The sequence below is a fragment of the Hyperolius riggenbachi genome, chromosome 1, assembly GCF_040937935.1.
Source record: "Hyperolius riggenbachi isolate aHypRig1 chromosome 1, aHypRig1.pri, whole genome shotgun sequence".
NCBI classification, from domain to species: domain Eukaryota; kingdom Metazoa; phylum Chordata; class Amphibia; order Anura; family Hyperoliidae; genus Hyperolius; species Hyperolius riggenbachi.
The window spans coordinates 413,917,373-413,933,043 of NC_090646.1; the positions used below are offsets into that span (position 1 = coordinate 413,917,373).

General features: G+C 47.2%; 9 non-coding genes across 9 annotated transcripts; all 9 read right to left on the reverse strand.

The window, feature by feature from the left end:
- Nucleotides 1–6,584: 6,584 nt before the first annotated feature.
- Nucleotides 6,585–6,657, reverse strand: TRNAT-UGU (transfer RNA threonine (anticodon UGU)). Its single transcript has one exon. It is a non-coding gene; the product is annotated as a tRNA-Thr (tRNA).
- Nucleotides 6,658–6,753: 96 nt separating this feature from the next.
- TRNAL-CAG (transfer RNA leucine (anticodon CAG)) lies at nt 6,754–6,836 on the reverse strand. The gene has a single exon. It is a non-coding gene; the product is annotated as a tRNA-Leu (tRNA).
- A 467-nt stretch (nt 6,837–7,303) lies between these two features.
- TRNAT-UGU (transfer RNA threonine (anticodon UGU)) lies at nt 7,304–7,376 on the reverse strand. Its single transcript has one exon. It is a non-coding gene; the product is annotated as a tRNA-Thr (tRNA).
- Nucleotides 7,377–7,482: 106 nt separating this feature from the next.
- On the reverse strand, nt 7,483–7,565 carry TRNAL-CAG (transfer RNA leucine (anticodon CAG)). Its single transcript has one exon. It is a non-coding gene; the product is annotated as a tRNA-Leu (tRNA).
- A 1,832-nt stretch (nt 7,566–9,397) lies between these two features.
- On the reverse strand, nt 9,398–9,480 carry TRNAL-CAG (transfer RNA leucine (anticodon CAG)). The gene has a single exon. It is a non-coding gene; the product is annotated as a tRNA-Leu (tRNA).
- Nucleotides 9,481–10,666: 1,186 nt separating this feature from the next.
- TRNAT-UGU (transfer RNA threonine (anticodon UGU)) lies at nt 10,667–10,739 on the reverse strand. Its single transcript has one exon. It is a non-coding gene; the product is annotated as a tRNA-Thr (tRNA).
- Nucleotides 10,740–12,120: 1,381 nt separating this feature from the next.
- On the reverse strand, nt 12,121–12,193 carry TRNAT-UGU (transfer RNA threonine (anticodon UGU)). The gene has a single exon. It is a non-coding gene; the product is annotated as a tRNA-Thr (tRNA).
- An 826-nt stretch (nt 12,194–13,019) lies between these two features.
- Nucleotides 13,020–13,102, reverse strand: TRNAL-CAG (transfer RNA leucine (anticodon CAG)). Its single transcript has one exon. It is a non-coding gene; the product is annotated as a tRNA-Leu (tRNA).
- Nucleotides 13,103–14,464: 1,362 nt separating this feature from the next.
- On the reverse strand, nt 14,465–14,547 carry TRNAL-CAG (transfer RNA leucine (anticodon CAG)). Its single transcript has one exon. It is a non-coding gene; the product is annotated as a tRNA-Leu (tRNA).
- Between the last annotated feature and the right edge of the window lie 1,124 nt (nt 14,548–15,671).

Consider the following 15,671-nt stretch of genomic DNA (forward strand, 5'->3'; position numbering starts at 1 on the left):
CTTTTTAGGAAGAGAATGTTATGAATGTGGTCTAAGTCTTCTTGGAGCCAGTAAGGTTTTTTTTTTTTTTTTGCTCAAAGTGGGGTCAATGTTGTGAACCTTGACCAGGGTTGAATGTAATGTGATCTTTCATGTAAGGGGAGTTGACCTAGAGGCAGTGGCGGTTTTTGATAAGACAGCTGGTGAAAGAAAATAGGTTGTCAGGAAAGAAAGATACAGCGCATGAAATAACGCTTAGGCCCTAGTGAGATTTTTTTTTTTATTTCAAACAGTTTTATTGAAGTTTTCAAAGGAATATTACAGTGTACAATACAGGGCAAAATGCTCAATGAGACAAAACATCATGGCTGACATTTAGTTGACATTTGCACATGTTAAGCAAGACCGCTATAGAGTCATAATGAGGAGTCCTTCAAAAAAAAAAAAAAAAAAAGGGGGCTGTGAGGCCCCGGGTTCTATGAAGGTGTAGGAGTCCAGTGCTCCAGTGCGAACACCAGGCCCCAAACTGAGGACTCTGCCCGAAAGCCTCTGGCCCCATCCAGATGGGACGGGTAGGCATAAATACCTTCAACAAGGAGAGAGGGTGGAAAGGAGGAGGGGATGAACAGAGAGGACAGAAGGAGGAAAAAGGAAAGGGAAGGGAGGACTGGTCCCTGCCACGGTCTATGACTCCTAGTTCTGGATCTCACCATGAATAATTGAGTGGCTTCAGCTGGCTAACTATTGCCCGTGATTGCTAGAAATACCTTCCAGGGCTCCCAAATTTTGTCGACCTTAGGGCGCTTATCCAAAAGGATTCCTGCCATCTGCTCCTGTACCATATATCCCGAGACCCTATGCTTGACTTCCTCAAACGGTACTAGTTGTTTCTTCCAGGCTCTCGCTATTGTTTGTTTGGCGGCTACAAAAATAAATTGAAGGAGGGATTCCTGATCGTTAGTGAGGGAGCCGGATTTGAAGTGTAGTAAAGCGGACCAAGGGTCTTTGCGCAGTTGCGTGTGAAAGACGGCCTGTATCAGCCGGTAGAGTTTGGACCAGAAGCGAGATAGCATGGAACATGACCAGAAGGTGTGCAGTAGGTCCCCTCTGGATTGACACCCCCGGAAACATTTGTCATCCCCTCCAAAATGCATGAGCCTGGAAGGAACCAGGTACCATCTCATCATCACTTTCAGGGAGGCTTCTACAAGGCCTAGGTTGATGGAAAGATGGAAAAGGCTTTGCCAGGCTTGGGACCACTCTTCTGTAGTCCGGGTACCTTTCAAGTCGACCTCCCATCTTTTCACATACTCGTGTGAGAAGGAGGAGATAGGGGTGGTTAAGGATGAGTACAACTTGCTTATAAGCCCATTGCTCCTAATGTCCAACAGGCATGCGTTTTCAAATAACGACAGGGACAAACTGGGGTTTGAGTTGGGCCTCAGCAAAGAGTTAACCCAATGTCGCAACTGCAAGTATCTAAAATACTCTAAGCCTGGGATTTGGTACTTATCCCTCAAAAGGTCCCAACTGACCACCTTTGAGTCGCTGATTAAATGGTGTACGATTAATAAATTATTTGAGACCCACCACCTGAAAGCTGCTGGGTCTTCATATGCTGGGGGAAAGAGAGGGTTGTCAGCGATCGGCAAAAGTGGCAGGTGCGGGGATAGCAATCTTCGGGAATATTTGAGAGAGTCCCAGACCCTTAGGCAGTGCTTCATTATGTTGCTTAATAGGGGTGGCCGTAGCTTAGGTGGAAGCCAGATAGGGCATTGTACTGATAAAGGAGCTGCGGGAGCAATATCAAATAGTACCCATTGTGGCATGTCTGACCCTCTATATAGGCCAACCATCGGCGCGATCTGGGCTGCCTGGTAGTATGCCCCTAGGTTGGGAAATCCCAGACCTCCAGCAGGTTTGGGTATATATATGGAGGCTCTAGCGACTCTAGGTCTGGAGTTACCCCAGATAAATTTATTTATTTTGCTCTGGAACAGCCTCAGGTAGTGCGGGGGGATACGGACAGGCAGCAGTCGAAAATGATAAAGTATTTTAGGCAGCAGGACCATTTTAATAGAGTGTACCCGCCCCAGCCAGGATAGTTGCATGGCTGACCAGCTTGAGGTATATTGTGTAATGAGCCCAGACAGCGCGTGGTAATTGGCCTGGAAGAGGGAGTCATAATTGGCTGTAAGATTGATGCCTAGGTAGGAGATTTGTTTTACTGCTATTTGAAAAGGGACTGATGCAATCAGTTCCTGCCAATCGGTTTGTTCAAGCGTGATATTCATTAGCTGCGACTTTTTGGGGTTAATCTTCAGGCCAGAGACCAGTGCAAACTCTTTCATGATCTCCATTAAGGCGGGGATTGAGGACTTGGGGTTGGACAGGAATAGTAATAAGTCATCAGCGAAAAGATTCAATTTATGTTGTGTGCCTGCTATTTGGAAACCAAGAACCTCTGTCGATTTTCTGATTGTTTGGGCTAACGGCTCCATTGCTATGATAAATAAGATTGGGGAGAGAGGGCACCCTTGGCGGGTCCCTCTCTCAATTGCAAAACTAGGGGAAAGATATCCCGCGTAATGAACTTTGGCTGACGGTGAGGAGTAAAGGGCCTGGATCCAGGCTATGAAAGATGGCCCGAATCCCCAGTGCTGCAAGATGGAGTAAAGGTAATCCCACGACAGTGTGTCAAACGCCTTGTATATGTCTAGGCTCAGGCAGACTCCGGGGATCTTCCTATAGTGGAGGCTATCAATCACCTGGATGGCCCTGTACACTGCATCTGAGGCCTGGCGCCCTGGGACAAAGCCCACCTGATCTTTGTGAATTAGTAAGGGAAGAAATCTATTGATTCGTGTAGCCAATATTTTACTCAAGAGTTTTATATCCACATTAAGGAGTGAGATGGGGCGAAAACTACTGACTTCTAATGGTTCTATATCTGATTTGGGGAGCATGGCGATATTAGCTTGGAGAGATTCTTGGTTCGGGAGTTTGTTTTTATTATATTCATTGTATACTCTGGATAAGATAGGAGCTAGTATTTGCGCAAATGTTTTGTAGAAAAATGGGGAATAACCATCGGGCCCCGGTGTTTTTGCATTTTTGAGTGACTTGATAGCCATTAAGACCTCTTCCGAGGTTATGTCTGCGTTAAGATCGTCCACATCGGCTGTGTTAAGGGGGGGAAGCTGAAGTGAGTTCAGGTAGGCTTCCAACCTGGCGTCATTAATCCGACCCTCCCTTCCGTATAGCTCTTGAAGAAAGTCTTGGAAATACTGGACAATCTTGCACGGGTTAGCAGTGGGAGGGGAACGGGGGCCCTTTACCCGTAGGGTGGGGGGGCTGTATTTTCTATTTTTTAGTTTACGGGCTAAAAGAGTGTGTGGCTTGTTAGCCCAGCGATAGTAAACATTCTTACGCCACCTGAGCTGTTTTTCTACTTCTTCACTCAGTAGTGAGTCTAATTGCAAGCGCAGTCTATCCCTAGCCAGTCTGGAGGCTACTGATGGAGAGGATTTCCAAACTATATCTGCCTCCTCATACTGCTTTTTCAAATCGTCTATAGTTTGAGTTTTTTGTTTTTTTAAGTAGGAAGCAAAACCTATTATTCGTCCCCTTACTGTTGCCTTCAGGGCTCCCCAGAGAGATGCAACAGAGTCGACTGAGCCTTCATTGGTTTCCAGGTATTCTGTTAAGAAAGAAAGAATCTTCTCTCGGCAATCTTGCCTTGAGAGCAGAGAGTCCTTTAGCCTCCAAGTAAAATCCCTACCCCTGGGTATCAAGGAGGACAATTGAGTTTGCACTGGGTCGTGGTCTGACCAGGGAACTGAGAGTATTTTAGCCACGACGGCATTATGCAAGTAAGGGGCATGCATAAAAATGTGGTCAATTCTGCAGAAGCTCCCGTGTGGGTTTGAATAGAAGGTGTAATCGCGTGCCCGTGGGTTCAGTTCACGCCAGACATCCAACAGTCCCTTATTCCGAAACAATCGGGAGACCGCTAATGACTGAGCTGTAGAAACAGGCTGGGGAGCAACTGCAGAACCAAGCTTATGCGCCTTGTCCATCTCTACATCTAGTACCATATTTGTGTCGCCACATAGAATGATCATACCTTCTCCGTGCTGATCTACGACCTGGAGGAGGTGGGAGAGGAAACGGTCTTGAAATTGGTTAGGTGCATAATAGGAGACCAAAGTTATTTTAGAGTCGAAGAGTGTTCCCCGCAGCAGTAGGTATCTCCCTGTAGGGTCAGCAATAACATGATCACATTTGAAGGGCAGGCCCCTTCTAAAAGCTATTGTCACCCCTCGGACTTTCTCCCTCGCACATGCATGAAAAGCCATTGGGAAATGCTTACTAAGATAAGAGGGCTGACTTGTTCGTGAAAATCTGGTCTCTTGTAGGCACACTATATCTGTGTGCAGAGACTTATAGTAGTGGAAGGCTTTACTCCGTTTCTGTGGGGAGTTGAAGCCCTGCACGTTATGTGATGTTAATTTCAATTGTGAACTAGCCATATCTAAAGGCAGGGGAGAAAGCCCGAGTAAGCCACCTAAGCGTTGGTATATATGTAGATGTGGGATCTAAAGTTAGAGCTTTGGACGCGACCAGGGGGGACCAGAAATAAGGATGGGGGGGAAGAAAGGGATAGAGAGGACAGTAAAAAGGAAAGAGAAAAGCGGGAAAAGACCCAAGATTAGCACGCCAGCTGTCCTGAGGACAGGACAAGAAGGCGATGTCCGAGTTTAGAGGCGCCTGAGCCTGGATTGGGCCCTCCAGGCTCGGTGCCAGGAAGCAAGCGAAAAAATGAATCGCTCGCGTGGGAGGGAGAACCCCGCCCTGCCTGCATGGCTACATAGTTCAGAACAAAACACAACATGAAACAGCGCTAACAAACCCGCAACCGTTATATTTTTGTGCCAAACCAGCCCACCCTCACAAAATAAACTTTAACCATTTTTATGGGGGAGGCGAAGAAAGAAAGAAAAAAAAGAAAAAAAAAAAAAAAAAAATGGAAAACAGTATCACCCGCCTAGACTCCAAGTACGGAGCGACCTGGGCAGCAAGTAAGAAAAACAGCTTATAGACAATAAAAAACTATGGACTACTTAGAAGTCTCAGAACGGTTATCCGTGTCACGTAGTGACCGATGAAGCAGAGCCATTTATACCTATAACTAAAGGAGTAGGGGAGAGGGAGACATATATAACCTGTTGACAGTTAGGATCTGCTGATATGCTTTCAAATGCTTATAAAAACATGGAGGAACACTGTAGGCATGGTCCAGCCTACTCGGGATACAAAGTCAGAGTACAAGGCCTACCACTCTGGTCAAGTAAAATCACCCCGGATCAGATAAGGCTCCAGCCCTCGGGGCTTCGGGGTCAGGTTGCGCCACTGATTGTGAGGATCCCGTGTCACGTTTCTTAGAGGACCGCTGCGATGACACCTTTTCCCACATCGGTTGAGAACGGGGAGAGCTATGGCTGTGAGGTGGGGAAGATGCTGGGAGCGTTAACTTGAGCCTTTCCAGCTTCCTTTGGGCCTCCTCAGGACTCGACACGACATGTGCCCGGTTATTGTAGGAAAACATGAGTTTAAAAGGGAAACCCCAGCTATACTTAATGGCGTGAGCCAGCAGGATCTTTGTGTAAGGTTTCATCTCTCTACGTCTCAGAATCGTGGCGGGTGCCAGGTCTGCAAAAATTTGGTAATGGTGGCCTTGAAACTCGAGGTCATCTTTAGCTCTTGCTGCCTTTACAATGGTTTCCTTGGACCTGTAGTAAGTGAACTTAATGATGATGTCCCTAGGGAGACCATTAGACTTTACCGGGCCAAGGGCTCTGTGTATCCTGTCGAACTCGAGCCTATCGATCGGTATGCTGGGCACCAGCTCCTGAAAAAGAGCAGTCACCGTGGAAGTTAAGTCAGTTATGTGTTCTGGCAGGCCTCTGACCCGAAGGTTGCCTCTGCGGGCTCTATTTTCAAAATCCTCCATACGCAGGTGTACTGCTTGGAGGTCTGCCTGAGTCGCTTCTTGGTCTTTGACATGCTCTTCTAATGTTACATCCACTGAGTCCATGCGCCGTTCGAGTTCATTTGTCCTCATCCCCAGTTCTTTTATCTCCTTAGAGAGGCGGGTGGCCAGTTTGCTAGAGGCCTCTTCCAGCTCTCTCTGGAGGATCACTTTAAACATATTGAGCAGCGTCTGGTCACGGGCTGGGAGGGAGTCCAGAGTGTCTATTCCTACCTCAGTCTGGCGACCGGTGGGTGGGGGTCCGCTGAGGCTGGTAGATCTGCTTTCAGCGTCCGAGTCGCTCTCTATATGCTCCTGCACTCTCTGCTGACTGGAGCTGGGCGCCATCTTGGATCTCCGAGCACGCGACTCACGCTGGGAGGATTCGGTCTGCTCTTCCTCTCGTTTGCCTCTTTTGCCCCCCATTCAAGCTGCTGAGGATTGGGTGGGCTTCTGTGTTGCCGAGCGGGGCTTTTTGGGGCGATTGCGCTGCTAGAAATGTGCTGATGCAGGCAGGGCTGGCGGAGCTCCGCTAGAAGACGTCCATTACGAGCGGCCGCTAGCCACGCCCCCCCGGCCCTAGTGAGATTTGAACTCACGACCCCTGGTTTACAAGACCAGTGCTCTAACCCCTGAGCTATAGAGCCACAGTGCTCTGTTGTGTAAATGTGTTAAAAAAAAAAAACGTTCTTGGCTGTGAAAGACTAGTAGGTAGGGGAACCGTGAAAAAAACATGCAAACGCTGTCAGAAGTGGGATTTGAACCCACGCCTCCAGGGGAGACTGCAACCTGAACGCAGCGCCTTAGACCGCTCGGCCATCCTGACACGGAGGTGCATTGTGCCACCGGAAAGTAGGGTGGTTGAGAGAGCTGAATTGTGGTCTTCTACGAAGCCTTCAATCAAGACATGTGAATGGCACCTAGCCCTTGAGGGCAGAAGTAAGGCAGCCTCCAGCTCTAGAATCATAGCTACCGTTATTAGGCCAACCCATGAATGGTGGCATAAGCACCAGTGTTGGCTTCTTGGCCATCCAGAAGAACGGAATACGGCCGCTCTCTTTTTAGGAAGAGAATGTTATGAATGTGGTCTAAGTCTTCTTGGAGCCAGTAAGGTTTTTTTTTTTTTTTTGCTCAAAGTGGGGTCAATGTTGTGAACCTTGACCAGGGTTGAATGTAATGTGATCTTTCATGTAAGGGGAGTTGACCTAGAGGCAGTGGTGGTTTTTGATAAGACAGCTGGTGAAAGAAAATAGGTTGTCAGGAAAGAAAGATACAGCGCATGAAATAACGCTTAGGCCCTAGTGAGATTTGAACTCACGACCCCTGGTTTACAAGACCAGTGCTCTAACCCCTGAGCTATAGAGCCACAGTGCTCTGTTGTGTAAATGTGTTAAAAAAAAAAAAAAAAAAAAAACGTTCTTGGCTGTGAAAGACTAGCAGGTAGGGGAACCGTGAAAAAGCCATGCAAACGCTGTCAGAAGTGGGATTTGAACCCACGCCTCCAGGGGAGACTGCGACCTGAACGCAGCGCCTTAGACCGCTCGGCCATCCTGACACGGAGGTGCATTGTGCCACCGGAAAGTAGGGTGGTTGAGAGAGCTGAATTGTGGTCTTCTACGAAGCCTTCAATCAAGACATGTGAATGGCACCTAGCCCTTGAGGGCAGAAGTAAGGCAGCCTCCAGCTCTAGAATCATAGCTACCGTTATTAGGCCAACCCATGAATGGTGGCATAAGCACCAGTGTTGGCTTCTTGGCCATCCAGAAGAACGGAATACGGCCGCTCTCTTTTTAGGAAGAGAATGTTATGAATGTGGTCTAAGTCTTCTTGGAGCCAGTAAGGTTTTTTTTTTTTTTTTGCTCAAAGTGGGGTCAATGTTGTGAACCTTGACCAGGGTTGAATGTAATGTGATCTTTCATGTAAGGGGAGTTGACCTAGAGGCAGTGGCGGTTTTTGATAAGACAGCTGGTGAAAGAAAATAGGTTGTCAGGAAAGAAAGATACGGCGCATGAAATAACGCTTAGGCCCTAGTGAGATTTGAACTCACGACCCCTAGTTTACAAGACCAGTGCTCTAACCCCTGAGAAGTAAGGCAGCCTCCAGCTCTAGAATCATAGCTACCGTTATTAGGCCAAAAGATACAGCGCATGAAATAACACTTAGGCCCTAGTGAGATTTGAACTCACGACCCCTGGTTTACAAGACCAGTGCTCTAAACCCTGAGCTATAGAGCCACAGTGCTCTGTTGTGTAAATGTGTTAAAAAAAAAAAAAAACGTTCTTGGCTGTGAAAGACTAGCAGGTAGGGGAACCGTGAAAAATCCATGCAAACGCTGTCAGAAGTGGGATTTCAACCCACACCTCCAGGGGAGACTGCGACCTGAACGCAGCGCCTTAGACCGCTCGGCCATCCTAACACAGAGGGGTCATAGGTTGTCACAGAAAATAGGTTGTCAGGAAAGAAAGATACAGCACATGAAATAATGCTTAGGCCCTAGTGAGATTTGAACTCACGCCCCCTGGTTTACAAGACCAGTGCCCTAACCCCTGAGCTATAGAGCCACAGTGCTCTGTTGTGTAAATGTGTTAAAAAAAAAAAAAAAAAAAAAACGTTCTTGGCTGTGAAAAACAAGCAGGTAGGGGAACCGTGAAAAAACCATGCAAACGCTGTCAGAAGTGGGATTTGAACCCACGCCTCCAGAGGAGACTGAGACCTGAACGCAGCGCCTTAGACCGCTCGGCCATCCTGACACGGAGGTGCATTGTGCCACCGGAAAGTAGGGTGGTTGAGAGAGCTGAATTGTGGTCTTCTACGAAGCCTTCAATCAAGACATGTGAATGGCACCTAGCCCTTGAGGGCAGAAGTAAGGCAGCCTCCAGATCTAGAATCATAGCTACCGTTATTAGGCCAACCCATGAATGGTGGCATAAGCACCAGTGTTGGCTTCTTGGCCATCCAGAAGAACGGAATACGGCCGCTCTCTTTTTAGGAAGAGAATGTTATGAATGTGGTCTAAGTCTTCTTGGAGCCAGTAAGGTTTTTTTTTTTTTTTTTGCTCAAAGTGGGGTCAATGTTGTGAACCTTGACCAGGGTTGAATGTAATGTGATCTTTCATATAAGGGGAGTTGACCTAGAGGCAGTGGCGGTTTTTGAAAAGACAGCTGGTGAAAGAAAATAGGTTGTCGGGAAAGAAAGATACAGCACATGAAATAACGCTTAGGCCCTAGTGAGATTTGAACTCACGACCCCTGGTTGACAAGACCAGTGCTCTAACCCCTGAGCTATAGAGCCACAGTGCTCTGTTGTGTAAATGTGTTAAAAAAAAAAAACGTTCTTGGCTGTGAAAGACTAGTAGGTAGGGGAACCGTGAAAAAAACATGCAAACGCTGTCAGAAGTGGGATTTGAACCCACGCCTCCAGGGGAGACTGCGACCTGAACGCAGCGCCTTAGACCACTCGGCCATCCTGACACGGAGGTGCATTGTGCCACCGGAAAGTGGGGTGGTTGAGAGAGCTGAATTGTGGTCTTCTACGAAGCCTTCAATCAAGACATGTGAATGGCACCTAGCCGTTGAGGGCAGAAGTAAGGCAGCCTCCAGCTCTAGAATCATAGCTACCATTATTAGGCCAACCCATGAATGGTGGCATAAGCACCAGTGTTGGCTTCTTGGCCATCCAGAAGAACGGAATACGGCCGCTCTCTTTTTAGGAAGAGAATGTTATGAATGTGGTCTAAGTCTTCTTGGAGCCAGTAAGGTTTTTTTTTTTTGCTCAAAGTGGGGTCAATGTTGTGAACCTTGACCAGGGTTGAATGTAATGTGATCTTTCATGTAAGGGGAGTTGACCTAGAGGCAGTGGCGGTTTTTGATAAGACAGCTGGTGAAAGAAAATAGGTTGTCAGGAAAGAAAGATACAGCGCATGAAATAACGCTTAGGCCCTAGTGAAATTTGAACTCACAACCCCTGGTTTACAAGACCAGTGCTCTAACCCCTGAGCTATAGAGCCACAGTGCTCTGTTGTGTAAATGTGTTAAAAAAAAAAAAAAACGTTCTTGGCTGTGAAAGACTAGCAGGTAGGGGAACCGTGAAAAAACCATGCAAACGCTGTCAGAAGTGGGATTTGAACCCACGCCTCCAGGGGAGACTGAGACCTGAACGCAGCGCCTTAGACCGCTCGGCCATCCTGACACGGAGGTGCATTGTGCCACCGGAAAGTAGGGTGGTTGAGAGAGCTGAATTGTGGTCTTCTACGAAGCCTTCAATCAAGACATGTGAATGGCACCTAGAACTTGAGGGCAGAAGTAAGGCAGCCTCCAGCTCTAGAATCATAGCTACCGTTATTAGGCCAACCCATGAATGGTGGCATAAGCACCAGTGTTGGCTTCTTGGCCATCCAGAAGAACGGAATACCGCCGCTCTCTTTTTAGGAAGAGAATGTTATGAATGTGGTCTAAGTCTTCTTGGAGCCAGTAAGGTTTTTTGTTTTTTTTTTGCTCAAAGTGGGGTCAATGTTGTGAACCTTGACCAGGGTTGAATGTAATGTGATCTTTCATGTAAGGGGAGTTGACCTAGAGGCAGTGGCGGTTTTTGATAAGACAGCTGGTGAAAGAAAATAGGTTGTCAGGAAAGAAAGATACAGCGCATGAAATAACACTTAGGCCCTAGTGAGATTTGAACTCACGACCCCTGGTTTACAAGACCAGTGCTCTAACCCCTGAGCTATAGAGCCACAGTGCTCTGTTGTGTAAATGTGTTAAAAAAAAAAAAAAAAAAAAACGTTCTTGGCTGTGAAAGACTAGCAGGTAGGGGAACCGTGAAAAAAACATGCAAACGCTGTCAGAAGTGGGATTTGAACCCACGCCTCCAGGGGAGACTGCGACCTGAACGCAGCGCATTAGACCGCTCGGCCACCCTGACACGGAGGTGCATTGTGCCACCGGAAAGTAGGGTGGTTGAGAGAGCTGAATTGTGGTCTTCTACGAAGAATTCAATCAAGACATGTGAATGGCACCTAGCCCTTGAGGGCAGAAGTAAGGCAGCCTCCAGCTCTAGAATCATAGCTACCGTTATTAGGCCAACCCATGAATGGTGGCATAAGCACCAGTGTTGGCTTCTTGGCCATCCAGAAGAACGGAATACGGCCGCTCTCTTTTTAGGAAGAGAATGTTATGAATGTGGTCTAAGTCTTCTTGGAGCCAGTAAGGTTTTTTTTTTTTTTTGCTCAAAGTGGGGTCAATGTTGTGAACCTTGACCAGGGTTGAATGTAATGTGATCTTTCATGTAAGGGGAGTTGACCTAGAGGCAGTGGCGGTTTTTGATAAGACAGCTGGTGAAAGAAAATAGGTTGTCAGGAAAGAAAGATACAGCGCATGAAATAATGCTTAGGCCCTAGTGAAATTTGAACTCACGCCCCCTGGTTTACAAGACCAGTGCTCTAACCCCTGAGCTATAGAGCCACAGTGCTCTGTTGTGTAAATGTGTTAATAAAAAAAAAAAAAAAAAACGTTCTTGGCTGTGAAAGACTAGCAGGTAGGGGAACCGTGAAAAAACCATGCAAACGCTGTCAGAAGTGGGATTTGAACCCACGCCTCCAGGGGAGACTGAGACCTGAACGCAGCGCCTTAGACCGCTCGGCCATCCTGACACGGAGGTGCATTGTGCCACCGGAAAGTAGGGTGGTTGAGAGAGCTGAATTGTGGTCTTCTACGAAGCCTTCAATCAAGACATGTGAATGGCACCTAGCCCTTGAGGGCAGAAGTAAGGCAGCCTCCAGCTCTAGAATCATAGCTACCGTTATTAGGCCAACCCATGAATGGTGGCATAAGCACCAGTGTTGGCTTCTTGGCCATCCAGAAGAACGGAATACGGCCGCTCTCTTTTTAGGAAGAGAATGTTATGAATGTGGTCTAAGTCTTCTTGGAGCCAGTAAGGTTTTTTTTTTTTTTTGCTCAAAGTGGGGTCAATGTTGTGAACCTTGACCAGGGTTGAATGTAATGTGATCTTTCATGTAAGGGGAGTTGACCTAGAGGCAGTGGCGGTTTTTGATAAGACAGCTGGTGAAAGAAAATAGGTTGTCAGGAAAGAAAGATACAGCGCATGAAATAATGCTTAGGCCCTAGTGAGATTTGAACTCACGCCCCCTGGTTTACAAGACCAGTGCTCTAACCCCTGAGCTATAGAGCCACAGTGCTCTGTTGTGTAAATGTGTTAATAAAAAAAAAAAAAAAAAAACGTTCTTGGCTGTGAAAGACTAGCAGGTAGGGGAACCGTGAAAAAACCATGCAAACGCTGTCAGAAGTGGGATTTGAACCCACGCCTCCAGGGGAGACTGAGACCTGAACGCAGCGCCTTAGACCGCTCGGCCATCCTGACACGGAGGTGCATTGTGCCACCGGAAAGTAGGGTGGTTGAGAGAGCTGAATTGTGGTCTTCTACGAAGCCTTCAATCAAGACATGTGAATGGCACCTAGCCCTTGAGGGCAGAAGTAAGGCAGCCTCCAGCTCTAGAATCATAGCTACCGTTATTAGGCCAACCCATGAATGGTGGCATAAGCACCAGTGTTGGCTTCTTGGCCATCCAGAAGAACGGAATACGGCCGCTCTCTTTTTAGGAAGAGAATGTTATGAATGTGGTCTAAGTCTTCTTGGAGCCAGTAAGGTTTTTTTTTTTTTTTTTGCTCAAAGTGGGGTCAATGTTGTGAACCTTGACCAGGGTTGAATGTAATGTGATCTTTCATGTAAGGGGAGTTGACCTAGAGGCAGTGGCGGTTTTTGATAAGACAGCTGGTGAAAGAAAATAGGTTGTCGGGAAAGAAAGATACAGCACATGAAATAACGCTTAGGCCCTAGTGAGATTTGAACTCACGACCCCTGGTTTACAAGACCAGTACTCTAACCCCTGAGCTATAGAGCCACAGTGCTCTGTTGTGTAAATGTGTTAAAAAAAAAAAACGTTCTTGGCTGTGAAAGACTAGCAGGTAGGGGAACCGTGAAAAAAACATGCAAACGCTGTCAGAAGTGGGATTTGAACCCACGCCTCCAGGGGAGACTGCGACCTGAACGCAGCGCCTTAGACCACTCGGCCATCCTGACACGGAGGTGCATTGTGCCACCGGAAAGTGGGGTGGTTGAGAGAGCTGAATTGTGGTCTTCTACGAAGCCTTCAATCAAGACATGTGAATGGCACCTAGCCATTGAGGGCAGAAGTAAGGCAGCCTCCAGCTCTAGAATCATAGCTACCGTTATTAGGCCAACCCATGAATGGTGGCATAAGCACCAGTGTTGGCTTCTTGGCCATCCAGAAGAACGGAATACGGCCGCTCTCTTTTTAGGAAGAGAATGTTATGAATGTGGTCTAAGTCTTCTTGGAGCCAGTAAGGTTTTTTTTTTTTGCTCAAAGTGGGGTCAATGTTGTGAACCTTGACCAGGGTTGAATGTAATGTGATCTTTCATGTAAGGGGAGTTGACCTAGAGGCAGTGGCGGTTTTTGATAAGACAGCTGGTGAAAGAAAATAGGTTGTCAGGAAAGAAAGATACAGCGCATGAAATAACGCTTAGGCCCTAGTGAAATTTGAACTCACAACCCCTGGTTTACAAGACCAGTGCTCTAACCCCTGAGCTATAGAGCCACAGTGCTCTGTTGTGTAAATGTGTTAAAAAAAAAAAAAAAAAAAAAAACGTTCTTGGCTGTGAAAAACAAGCAGGTAGGGGAACCGTGAAAAAACCATGCAAACGCTGTCAGAAGTGGGATTTGAACCCACGCCTCCAGGGGAGACTGAGACCTGAACGCAGCGCCTTAGACCGCTCGGCCATCCTGACACGGAGGTGCATTGTGCCACCGGAAAGTAGGGTGGTTGAGAGAGCTGAATTGTGGTCTTCTACGAAGCCTTCAATCAAGACATGTGAATGGCACCTAGCCCTTGAGGGCAGAAGTAAGGCAGCCTCCAGCTCTAGAATCATAGCTACCGTTATTAGGCCAACCCATGAATGGTGGCATAAGCACCAGTGTTGGCTTCTTGGCCATCCAGAAGAACGGAATACGGCCGCTCTCTTTTTAGGAAGAGAATGTTATGAATGTGGTCTAAGTCTTCTTGGAGCCAGTAAGGTTTTTTTTTTTTTTTTGCTCAAAGTGGGGTCAATGTTGTGAACCTTGACCAGGGTTGAATGTAATGTGATCTTTCATGTAAGGGGAGTTGACCTAGAGGCAGTGGCGGTTTTTGATAAGACAGCTGGTGAAAGAAAATAGGTTGTCGGGAAAGAAAGATACAGCACATGAAATAACGCTTAGGCCCTAGTGAGATTTGAACTCACGACCCCTGGTTTACAAGACCAGTACTCTAACCCCTGAGCTATAGAGCCACAGTGCTCTGTTGTGTAAATGTGTTAAAAAAAAAAAACGTTCTTGGCTGTGAAAGACTAGCAGGTAGGGGAACCGTGAAAAAAACATGCAAACGCTGTCAGAAGTGGGATTTGAACCCACGCCTCCAGGGGAGACTGCGACCTGAACGCAGCGCCTTAGACCACTCGGCCATCCTGACACGGAGGTGCATTGTGCCACCGGAAAGTGGGGTGGTTGAGAGAGCTGAATTGTGGTCTTCTACGAAGCCTTCAATCAAGACATGTGAATGGCACCTAGCCATTGAGGGCAGAAGTAAGGCAGCCTCCAGCTCTAGAATCATAGCTACCGTTATTAGGCCAACCCATGAATGGTGGCATAAGCACCAGTGTTGGCTTCTTGGCCATCCAGAAGAACGGAATACGGCCGCTCTCTTTTTAGGAAGAGAATGTTATGAATGTGGTCTAAGTCTTCTTGGAGCCAGTAAGGTTTTTTTTTTTTTGCTCAAAGTGGGGTCAATGTTGTGAACCTTGACCAGGGTTGAATGTAATGTGATCTTTCATGTAAGGGGAGTTGACCTAGAGGCAGTGGCGGTTTTTGATAAGACAGCTGGTGAAAGAAAATAGGTTGTCAGGAAAGAAAGATACAGCGCATGAAATAACGCTTAGGCCCTAGTGAAATTTGAACTCACAACCCCTGGTTTACAAGACCAGTGCTCTAACCCCTGAGCTATAGAGCCACAGTGCTCTGCTGTGTAAATGTGTTAAAAAAAAAAAAAAAAACGTTCTTGGCTGTGAAAGACTAGCAGGTAGGGGAACCGTGAAAAAACCATGCAAACGCTGTCAGAAGTGGGATTTGAACCCACGCCTCCAGGGGAGACTGAGACCTGAACGCAGCGCCTTAGACCGCTCGGCCATCCTGACACGGAGGTGCATTGTGCCACCGGAAAGTAGGGTGGTTGAGAGAGCTGAATTGTGGTCTTCTACGAAGCCTTCAATCAAGACATGTGAATGGCACCTAGCCCTTGAGGGCAGAAGTAAGGCAGCCTCCAGCTCTAGAATCATAGCTACCGTTATTAGGCCAACCCATGAATGGTGGCATAAGCACCAGTGTTGGCTTCTTGGCCATCCAGAAGAACGGAATACGGCCGCTCTCTTTTTAGGAAGAGAATGTTATGAATGTGGTCTAAGTCTTCTTGGAGCCAGTAAGGTTTTTTTTTTTTTTTTGCTCAAAGTGGGGTCAATGTTGTGAACCTTGACCAGGGTTGAATGTAATGTGATCTTTCATGTAAGGGGAGTTGACCTAGAGGCAGTGGCGGTTTTTGAT